General features: G+C 35.0%; 1 pseudogene; it reads right to left on the bottom strand.

Annotated features, from left to right (window-relative positions):
- Positions 1-872: 872 nt before the first annotated feature.
- LOC138149346 (protein Lines homolog 1-like) lies at positions 873-12,127 on the bottom strand (annotated as a pseudogene).
- Between the last annotated feature and the right edge of the window lie 125 nt (positions 12,128-12,252).

The raw sequence follows: 12,252 nt of genomic DNA, 5'->3' as shown, positions 1-12,252 counted from the left end.
TTTTTTATTTTCTGTGTTTAGAAGTTGTGGGCAGCTTTCTTGTATTAGTTCTTGCATTATATTGTTCAGGGTTTTTGACCTGTCATTTCTTCAACAATACCTATAATCCTTATATAGTCTCTACGCCTCCTGTCTTTGAGATCAATATGTTTTGTTTGTATGGAGATCATGTTTGTTTTTAACTATTATTTTTTTTCTTCTCTTCTACCAGATTTTACTTGTGTGTATTTGCATTCCCAATCAATTATTTTTTCTTTCTTTGGTGAGACTTGCCACCGTGAATTCAAGATTTCATATTCTGACAATTGTTTCTGCTGTGCATGTCATAAATTCTGCTTTCACTATTCTTACTTCTCTTTTACATAATTTAGGAAAATTCTGTTGTGCTTTGCTCTCTTGGAAACCCACAGGATCCTTTGCTTCATCAGATGTTGACTCATTTTCCCTTGTCTTGCCTGAGACAGGTCTGTGGGCAATAATGGGCGTTACCTCATTCTAATTGAGTACCTGAAAAGGCCTTAGCCTAAAGGCCTGGGTCTCCCATTCATCCTGGATCATCTCTAGTCATGCTGATGAATATCAGGTCACTGGATCCAGATGGCTCTGGAGGAGAAAGTGAGGCTGGTGAGTTGTACATCCCTTACTCACTCAAATCAAAGTCAAATGCAAGTCACGTCCTCATTTCCCTGATGCCATGGTCGTCTTCAAAAATGAAGGACAAACACAACCTGGGTGTGTGACACTCTGCTAAATCTGAGGAAAAGAGCATCTACCTGAGCATCTAGTTGGAGCCATTTCTGTCCCCTCAGAAGCCACTTGGGGCAGAAACCGAGGCTAGTGAATTATGAATTGCAGCATGAGAGTATTCTGAGTTAGTTTTGGGGACCAACTCTCAGGGAACCTGTAATCAAAGGGAAAGAAATAAGAAAGTGAATCATAGAGGCATATAAAGAAAAAAAAAGATTTAAATTACCAAACATATCAGGAGGAAGAAAACCCCATTAAAGACATTGAGCATTAACATATAAATCAATATGGAAGATGTTATCAATGGAACTGTGGCCTCTAGATCAGTTAAACTCTGTTTACAAAAAACTTACTTGAAACATAAAAGTTTCATACAACATTGAAACAAGGACCTGTAGCAAAATCTGTTATACTTGAACTCAAAAGAGCAGGGATAGCAATCATCATGTCAGACAAAGCAGTCACAAAAAATAAATTATTAAAAGAGAGAAAAAGGTAAACTATAATATGATAAAAGGCACTATGTACAATGAATTAATATCAATAATTTACATATATGCACCAAAAGGGACTATATAGAAATACTTAAAAGAAAATCTAAATAAGTTACAAGGAAAATAGAACATAAACTATACCAGTAGGGGAACTAAATGTACCCCTTTCTGATATAGATCTAATAAGAAGAAAAAAGAAAGATGCTAAGGACCTGAATAGGATTTTGGAAAATTCAGATGCTAGATGTACAGTGATTATTAGATGGGAATAGAAAGAAGTGTGCTTATTTTCAGGAATACATAGAAAATTTGCAAAACTTGGGAATTTATTAAGGCAGGGATTCTAAACCTAGGCTATGGACTCCAACTGGTCCAAAGAGAGATATTACAGGGTCCGTGAAATTGGATTAGAATAAAATTACACCTCTATTTCAATATAATGATTTTTCTTTTTAGTCTTATTGTTTTATTTTACACATTTAAATACAATATTCTAAGAAAAGGTAAACATGCTCCACCAGACTGCCAAAGGGGTTCATGAGACTAATAAGATTTTTTTATAGCAATTGGGGTTAAGTAACTTGCTCAAGGTTACACAGCCAGTTATTTCTAGGTGTGGTGCTAAGTATATGAGCCTGGATTTGATCCCCAGCTCATCCCGACCCTGGAGCTGGTGGTCTTACTCGCTGAGCCACCTGGCCACCCCAAGACTAATAAGATTAAGGATTCTAGGATTAGGGCATAAAAACTCAAAAACAAACATAGCAAAACAGAAACATCAAACACATTCTGTATTGACCACAATGCAATAAAATTATATTCAATAAAGGGCTACTGAAGAAAGGATTAGTGGATCAGAGAGTAATTCATGCAAGTAATAGGTGATTTCATGAAAGAAAATGAAAACAATGAAACAACATAACAAATTTTATGAGATTTAGCCAAATCAGTCCTTAACAGGAAAATTTATACATCTAAACACATTAATCAACAAAAGATGGAAAGAATAGATTAATGAATTCTGAATGCAATGAAAAAAGCTACAAAACCACCATAAAAAAAAAAAAACCCCACCAAGATGGAAATAATGAAAATCAAAGGAGAGGTTAACAAAATTGAAAGCAAAAATCCATCAAACTAATGAATTAAACTAGGAGTTTCTTTGGGTTGGTTTGTGGGAGAGGATGATAGAATAAATCAAGCATCAGTTAACTGGATTTTTTAAATGAGAAAGCCAAATTACCAGTATCTAAAATAAAAAAAGGAGAATTCACATGAAAGGAAGAAAAAATAAATGAAATTTACAGAAACCATTTTGCCCAAATAAATGTAAATAAATAAAACCAAAAACTTAAATGGATGAATCTTTTTAAAAATATAAAATGCCAGAATCATCTGAACAAGAAACAGTGAATTTAAATAACCCAACTACAAAAAAGAAACTGAATAATAAAGTTTTTTTACAAGAAAGGAACTATGGTCCTAGACAGATTTTCAAAGGAATTTTATCAAACATTCAAAGGAAAAATTTTTTTTGTTACTTTTTTTTGGAGAGGGGAAGGCAGGGCATTTGAGGTTAAGTGACTTGCCCAAGATCACATGGCTAGTAAGTGTTAAATGTCTGAACCTGGATTTGAACCCAGGTCCTCCTGACTCCAGGACTGATGCTCTATTCACTGTGCCACCTAGCCACCTCTAAAGGATAATTTTAACATACAGTTTACAAAAATAGGAAAAGAAGGGGCTCTACTTTTTTCCTTCTATGAAACAAATATAGTCCTGATACTTAAAACAGAAAGAGTTAAAACAAAGAAAACTACTGAACAAAATCTCTAATGAACATTGATACAAAAAATTTAAATAAAATATAAGCAAAGAGGCTACAGAAATATACCATAAATGTTATATACTGTAACCAGGTTATATTTAGACAAGGAATGTAGAGTTTAGTTCAATATTAGAAAACCTATAAACATAAAATACCATATTAATAATAAGAACAAAGAAATAATATCATTATATCAACTATTGCAGCAATAGCTTTCAACAAAATATAAAATACATCTGATAAAAAACACTAGAAAATAAGAATACATTTTATTTAGTACATTAAGTAGCAACTATATAAAACCAAGAGCCAGCATTTTACAAAGTGGGGATAAATTAGAAACCTTTCAACAAGATGAAGAATAAAGCAAGGGTGCCCATTATGACTACTACTATTTGCTATCATATTAGAAATGTGAGCTATAGAATAAGGCAAGAAAAAATTTTTGATGGAATTGGCATAGGCAAAGAGGAAACAAACCTATCTCTTTTTGCAGATGACACCATGGTTTACTAAGAGAACCCTAATGATTCAACTAAAATTATCTAAAACTTTAGCAAAATTTAGCAAAGCTTCAGTTCTTAAGCAAATTCACAAAAATAATCAACCTTTTCCTATATTAACAACAAAACTTAGGAGGAAGAAGTAAAAATTCTATTAAAACTAAGTAAGTACAAACACTTAGGCGTCAACCTACATCTCCTTAATGCATCTGGAAGAACAAAAGGTTAAAAAATCTGAAGGGAAATGATCAAAAATAATAAGCAGGAAGGGTGGCTATTAATACTATATTTCAAATTATACTATAAAGCAGTTATCAAAATGATTTGGCATAGTTAAAAATAGAAAGGTCAGAGTGGAACAGATTAATTCATGTAGAGGAGCAAACAGTTTAATAAAAATTTAATAAAATTTATCTGAGATACAAAAGGTCAAGAATCTCAAGGGAAATTTTTTTTTAAGTAGAAAGGAAAGAAGCTTAGTAGTTACCAGAATTTTAAAGTATACTATAAAGAAGTTATCATCAAAATGATTTTGGTAGTAGTTAAAAAATAGAGAAGTGTCTCAATAGGAAAGGTTAATTACTTTATATACTGAAGAAAACCGAACCAATAGCTTAGTGTTCAATAAATTCAAAGTCCCAAGTTACTAATGGTAAGAATTAACTATCTGACAAAAAATTCTTGGGCAAACTGGAAAGCAGTCAGACACAAATTGGGTTTTGACCAACACCTCATATGATATACCAGAATATGCTGCAAATAGATACATGACTTACATGTAAAAAGTCACATCATAAACAAATTAAAGAAGCCACAAAAAAAATATTCTTTCAGATCCATAGATAGAAGAGTTTATGACCAAAGGATAAACAGAATCACAGAAGATAAAATGGAAGACTTGAGTAAATAAAAATTTTTAAGGTTTTTGCATAAAATCAATGAAACTAAAATTTGAAGAGAAATCATTAACTGGTAGAAAAATAAAACCTTTGCTACATATTCTCTCATATCATTTTCAAGATATATAAAGAATTGATCCAATAAGAGCTATTTCCCAATTGATAAATCATCAAAGGAGATGAACAGGCAGTTTTCTTTTTAAAAAATAGCCAATTATGCAAATTTATTTATATATAAATGCATTAATTTATATATGAAAAATTATTTAAAACTTAAGTCATTTAAATAAGTTTGGAGAAAATCTCATTTGTTCAAATTGGAAAGATTTAATAAAGCTTCAAACTTTGAAAATAGCTGATAAGATCATGTATCACTCTTTTTAGAAGATAGGGGTCAAACTAACAAATTACCTTTTACTTCATTTGCTGACATAACAGTTACGCACCTTGATTTCCAAGGATTTCAATAAAACCAAACTTGATGTTCTGAGGATAAATGGACAACAAAACTTTTATTTCCAGGTTGAATTTCACTGCCTCCAAAATGGCTGGGTTTTCCACTGATAGATAATAGCTTCAACCATCTCAGATTCACAGCTTGCAAGAAAGTACTACCCAAAGCTAACATGTCCATATCTAAATAAGGGTCTTGTTCAACTAAAGTAGGAAGTGAAGTATTTAGGACATCCTCACCTATTTCATGTAGTAGACATCTTTTAAGAAGGATGATGAAATTCTTTTTGACTAAAGAGTGAATAGACCGGGCAATAATGTCCAAAGCACAAAATATTTTCAAATAAAAAATTCTCTGGTAAATGAGATATAACTTCAAGTGAATTCTGAAGGCTATAAGAATTTCAAGCAATTCCAGAAAACAAATCAAGAAATTTGTAATTTTAGGATTTAGTGACGTATCTCGGTAGTTTTCAAAATGCTGAGGAAAAAACTGAACAGTAAAAGACTTCAAAAAGAAAATCAAAAGATGTCAAAAAAAAAAACTGCTTCAATATTTCTGAAAGGATAAAAAAGGAATTATAAATGGGACATGGATGACTATGTGGTTAAAGCACAATTAAACATAACATTTTAAAACAAATTTAAAGACTGACTTTATATTTGTCATAACCAAAATCATAAGAAAAACAAAATAACCAACACCTTCTAAGATAAAAGCATCCAAGAGAACCCTAAAGACTTATATGGAAAGCCACTTAGCAGAAAAATAGAATATAAACCAGAATAAGATAAAAATGTAAGTATAAAGTGCTCTTAAGATTAAAACTTCTAAAAGGAGGGGAGGGAATAACTTGAACTTGAAGGCTATGTGGTGTGGCAGAAAAATACTGACCTGGTCATCAAGGGACTTAGATTTTAAGATTCAAATCCTGCCTCTAACAATTATTACCCTGTGAGACCTGGACAAGTTATTTAACCTCTCTGGGTGTCAATTTCCTCTATTATAGAATGAGGTAGCTGAATTAGACAGTCTCTTCTAGCTTTAAATTTATAATATTTAATCTAAAGGTCATAGGGTTACATAATAATTGAAAATTTCGATTTCTATTTCAAAAATACAAGCTTATTTTAAAAGTTAACCTATTACACTAGGACTTTCAAAAATATTGTGGGGAAGGCCTGTCCTTCCTATTTTAGAGATAGATGGGCAATTGTGAAATAGAATTTGTTCCATATTATAAACATGAACTTCTTCCAGTGGTAATGATTCTTAATCATGTTAAAGAACTGGCACCTGCTTTCTGTAAACACAGAGCCTTCACTATTTCTTATATTACAGCTTGAAGAGTCCAGAGACAATATGTGATTGTATTACTTTCAGGGTAGTCAGAAAGAGTTTTTAAACAAAAAGCTGTCCATGTTTTATTTACTATGGTCTTTTCTCTGAGTTGTAAATATAGTAGTGAGGCAAGATACTTTACAGCCATATGAGACAACAACTTATCAGAACTGTGGGATGTGCTGATTAATTTAGATTCCAGTTCATATGGCTTTAAAAGAATTTCAATTATATCACTATACTTCTCTTTTATACTGAATTCCATTTTTTAAGATAGTATTGTGATTATCATCATCCTGATAACTGTTAATTGAAGTAGCATTATATCTCTGGGATTACTAACTTGAAAATTCATTTTCAAATTTATTGATGCTACAGGAGTGGGAGTGGCATCCATGTTGAAAGAACTGGCTTGGTTACCATGAAGAACACATGGCCACTTCAGGAAATCTGATGTGGAGAAATCTTGGGTTGAAAAAGGCAGATTGAGGGGCAGCTAGGTGGCGCAGTGAATAGAGCACTGGCCCTGGAGTCAGGAGGACCTGAGTTCAAATCCGGCCTCAGATACTTGACACACTTACTAGCCATAAGACTTTGGGCAAGTCACTTAACCACAATTGCTCGCTAAAAAGAAAAAAAAAGAAAAAGGCAGATTGAGATAAAATGTATATTCTTGGCTGTCATTTTCAAGTGGATCTCCAAGAAGCATCTTCTTATATAACTGTTCTAAAACTTCCTTGTTAGGAAGTTTCCATTTTTTCTCCCAAGATGTTATTTGTTTGATCTCAATTTTCTTGAAGCAACTGTAGTCTCTCCAACCTAAACACAAGCAGCATATTCCTTCAAAAACACCTGTAGCTCCAGAGTCTGATCATCCTTGCAAACTATCCCTTCCTAGGAAGGACCAAGCTACTCTACTGCCAGAAGGTCCCTAGGTTAATTTCACCTAAGCATTCCTAGTGACCTTTTCTGGGTCAGAGTAATCTCACCTGTGATAAAAATTGTTTGTAGTAGATCATCTCTCAAGTGCTACATTCCAGTAGTAAAACAATCAATTTTACTCTCAATATAGTTTCCTAAAATGGAATTAATCATTTTAAGATACTCTGCCATTTTTATCAGACAGGAGTCCCGCTGAAGCAGCCCTGCCTTCATGCTTCGGATCCAAGTGGACCATGGATCCCAGGAACACTACTCCATCCCCACTTCCTGGGAACCATACTTCGAAGAGATTTGTATGCCCCCTGAACAGGCAGTCTTCAAAAGAAGCACAAGATACCAACAGTCATATGAAAAATGCTCTAAATTTTTAATAATTACAGAAATGAAGATTAATTAAACTCTGAAATTTCACCTCTCAGACCCCTCAGATCAGCAAAGATGACAACAACAAAAAAGGGAAAATGAGAAATGTTGGCAGAGCTGTGGGAAAACCTTCACACTGACATATTTGGTGGAGCTGTGAATTGGTATAGCCATTCTGGAAAACACTTTGGAATCATGCCCCAAAAGTCACTATATTATTCTTATACTTTGACTCGGTGACACTGCCACTAGGCATATATCTCTTAAAAAAAATAAAAAAAAGAGGAAAAGGACCCATGTGTACAAACAATATTATATTATAGCTGCCTTCTTTGTTATGGTAAAACACTAGAAAATAAGGGGGTCTCCATCAATTGAAGAGCGGGTGAACAAATTCATGAACACAATAGATCCTATTGTTCTAGCATACATAATAAAAGAGATGGTTTCACAGAAACCTAGGAAGGCCTTCATGAACTGATATAGCATGAAGTGAGCAGAACTAAGAGAAAATTTATACTATAACAGCACTATGAAAACAAACAACTTTGAAAGACTTAAGAGCTCTTTGTCCAACACAGACAACCCACGATTCTAGACAACTAATAATAAATCATTGCTGCTCACATCCTGACAGAGAGGTTATTAACTCAGGGTGCAGAATGAGACATATATTTTTAATTATGACCAATACAGGTATTTGAGTGACCATGCATATCTGTTACAAGGGTTTTTTGTTTGTTTGCTTTTCTTTTATTTTTTCAACTAGGTAGTATGACAGGGAAGGTTACAAATGTTTTCTGACTAAAAAAAAAAACACCTTTTTTTTTTAATTAAAAAATTGCCATTTGTGTGAAGAATAGATCAGAGAAGTGAAAGACTGTGTGTTATTTTTTTCCTATCCTAAATATCAGCAATTCCTTTGACCAAAACTATATGGCATGATTGCAGGTCCCTTAATCAACTTTCTCTAGAAAGTACGCAACGAGAAAACAAAACTATCTCTCTTTTTTGCTTGTAAATGTTCTTTTAAATATGCCATCTAGAGCTAAACATAACACTTCTGATGTGATTTCTCCAGGTCAGAGCATAACAAAAATATCATATCTTTCATTTTGAATTCTGCTTTTATTAAAGAAGAATATAATTGAAGAAGCTTTTTTAAAATGTCCTACCACTGATTCAAATAAAGCTTGCTATCCAGTAAATTCCTATAGCCTTTCTTAACATGAATTTTGTCTATCCTTGCTTCTCCAATCAGTAATTGTGTGCCTGAGTTTTGAACACAAATATAACTTTACATTTGTTTCCATTCCATTTTACCTTATTGAGTTTGAGTCAATCCTTTTAGACCCAATATCTTTACTCTTCCTGACTTCTTCATAAGTACTAAAAGATTGGGGGCATAAGTCTATTCTAATAGTCTTAAGCTATCTTACTGTATTTTACTATTAAGAATTACTTTAGGAGCACAAGGAATATTTAGTTTGCTGCTGATTAGAACAGAATTGTCAAATGAATAATCAAAAAGATCAATAAAATATGACTTTTCATTTTTGAATAGAAATAGTTCCCTCTGGAAATATTCTCTGTCTTATACAAGTTTGAGGTCCTTTAAAGTCATGCGGCTAACACACTTAAAATATTAAAATCTTAAGACAAAAAAAGATAAAATTTTAAAGCTCAACACTTAAGTTATTAAAATCACCATATATAGGTGAGACACAAGTGTGGCTTTGATTACACACTTTAAGATAAGAAATATAGAGCTGGAAAAAACTTCAGAACCTATCTAGTTCAAACGAGATAAAGTAATGTTAGGTGACATGCTCAGCCCCACATACAGAAAGAACTTTTCAGTCAAAGACAAGGTTTGAATCCACCTCATCTGACCCCAGGGCAACCCTCTTTGCTCTGACCCCTTCATGTTTACCCAGCTGAAAACCTATAACTAATAGCAATAAGACAAGAAAAAGAAATTGAAGGAATAAAAATAGGCAATGAAGAAACAAAACTATCACTCTTGGCACATGATATGATAGTATACTTACAGAACTCTAGAGAATCAACTAAAAAAACTAGTTGAAACAATGAACATCTTCCAGTAAAGTTGCAGGATAAAAAACAAACCCACACAAACATCAGTATTTCTATCTTTTTTATTCTGAATTTAAGAAATAAAACAAGCATTTCCATAACAATAGAAAAACAAAAGACTGCAATCGAAACTGCAAATCTTTTAAATATATAATAAAGTTACCATGCAACTTTCTTTCCTTTTTTTCTTTCCTCCTCCCTCCCCATAGCTACCATTAGACACAAGAGTGAGAGAGAGAGAGAGTGTGTGTGTGTGTGTGTGTGTGTCATTCTCTGGACGCAGATACCACCTTCCTTCATAGATCCTTGGTAGTTAATTTGGGTATTTAGAATAGTCAAAATGACTTAGTTGCTCAGTTTTTCCTAAAATAATACTACTCTTACTATATATTCTCTTGGTTCTGCTCATTTTGCTCTTTATTATTTCATGCAAGTCTATCCACGTTTTTCTAAGACCATTGAACTCATCATTTCTTATAGCACAGTAATATTTCATCAAGATCATAAACCATGACTTGTTCAGTCACTCTGCAATTGATGGGCATCTCTGCAATTGACAGGCATCTCTGCAATTGACAGGCATCTATGCAATTGATGGGCATCTCTGCAATTGAGGGGCATCTCTGCAATTGACGGGCATCCCTGCAATTTCCACTTCTTTGCCACAGCAAAGATTGCTGCAATAAATATTTTAGAACATAAAGGTTCTTTTTCTTTTTCCCTAATCATCCTGTGAAACTGACCTAGTAGTGCTATTGCTGGGTCAAAGGGAATAGGCAGTTTAATGACTCTAGGTATAATTCTAGTTTGCTCTCCAAAATGTTCTCCAACTATGGATCAGTTCACAATTCCACCCACAGTGACTGAGTTTCCCAATTTTTCCACATCCCCTCCAACATTTGTGGTTTTTCTCCTTCAATCATTTTTGCCAATCTGATAGATGTAAAATGACATCTCAAGGTTATTTTAATTTGCATTTCTCTAATCAATAATGACTTAGAGAATGTTTTCATATGACTACAAATTGTTTTGATTTCTTCATCAGAAAACTGCCCCTTCATATTCTTTGACCATTTATGGGTTAGGGAGTGACTTTTATTCTTAGATTTGACAAAGTTCTTTAAATTTTTGATATAAGACCTTTCTCTGAAAAACTGTCTATAATAATTCCCCCTCTCCCCCAATTTTCTGTTTTCCTTCTGATCTTGGCTACATTTGTTTTATTTGTAGAAAACTTTTTTTAATGTAATTGAAATTATCCATTGTACACCATACATTGCTCTCTATCTATTGCTTATTCACAAATTGTTCCGCTATCCATAAGTCTGATAGGTAATAAGTTCCATGTTCTTCAAATTTTTTTGCCTTCTCTCTTTATGTCACTTTGACTTTATCTTAGTAAATGGTGTAAGATATTGCTCTATACCCAATTTCTGCCAGACTGCTTTCCAGCTTTCCCTACTCTGAATGTAGACTGAAGGATACTTTTTATTTTCTTTATTTTTTTGTTTCATTTTCTGTTTTCTTTTGCAACGTGCTTAATATGGAAGTATTTTGCATGACCTCACATGCCTAACCTCCATCAAATTGCTTGCCTTTTTACGGAGGGGGGAGGGGCTCAGGGAGCAAGAGAATTTGGAACTCAATTTTTTTAATGACTGTTAAAAAATCTTTTACATTTAACTGGGAAATACTTAACAAAACACTGAAAATTAATTTGAAAGCAATAAAAAAAGGGAAAAAAATAAAGCTATAGCTAAAAGGTAAATTCAATACAAGCAGTTAAGTGGGAGAATGTGTACCGTGGTTAAGTTTAATTCCTGCAGAGAATACCCAAGGTAAGAGGTATGCCCTCAGTGGGGGCATTTTCCAAAAAGCTTTCCCTCCACTCTGCTGCTTCACCCTTGCGGGATGCAGTTCTTCACTTCTCTCGTGTTTTGTCTCCCCCCTCGTCTGTCTCTTTTTCTTGCCTTCCCCTCCTTCCTTGTCCCCTCCCCCCCTTCCCTCCCTTCCATGTGCCACTCCATGCTCGCCTATCACCCCCACCCACACACCCCCCAGGTTCTAACCTCGTTCTGGTCTCCCAATGCTGAGCTTGCGCACCGCCTCGTGCCTTATTTTCTCCAACCTTCCCTCCTCCTTAACTCCCCCCTAAAAAAAACTCCCGACCACCTCCTTTCCTTCCACCCCTCCCCCCTCTACTCCAAACCTAGCACTAGGCTTGGGGACGGAGCTGACCGCGTGGCTGGAGGCCGGAGAAGGCCAGAGGAGGCCAGAGGAGGCCAAAGGAGGCTCGCGGCGAGTACGAAAGAAGGCCACCTAGAGGGCTGGGGAGGAGGGGGAGGCGAGCTCGTGGCTGGAGGCCGAAGGCGGGCACGGGAGCTGCGTGGGGGAAGGCCGCACCCAGGGGCGAGGGTGAGGAGTCCTGGGGGCTCGCGCCACCGCCTGCCGGACAGCATCTAGTCAGCTTGGGTTAGGGGGTCAGGAGGTCAAGGGGCGGGGGCGGCCTCGAGGGTGGTCTGGGGGAGGCGGTAAGTGTGCGTGCCTGCGTGGGGCTGGAGCGATTAAAGGGCGGGGGGCTGGG

This window comes from Petaurus breviceps, unplaced genomic scaffold (assembly GCF_028583685.1).
Source record: "Petaurus breviceps papuanus isolate PSGF00001 unplaced genomic scaffold, PetGlider_PUasm1.0 90847, whole genome shotgun sequence".
NCBI classification, from domain to species: Eukaryota; Metazoa; Chordata; class Mammalia; order Diprotodontia; family Petauridae; genus Petaurus; species Petaurus breviceps.
This window is presented reverse-complemented; position numbering and strand designations above follow the sequence as displayed.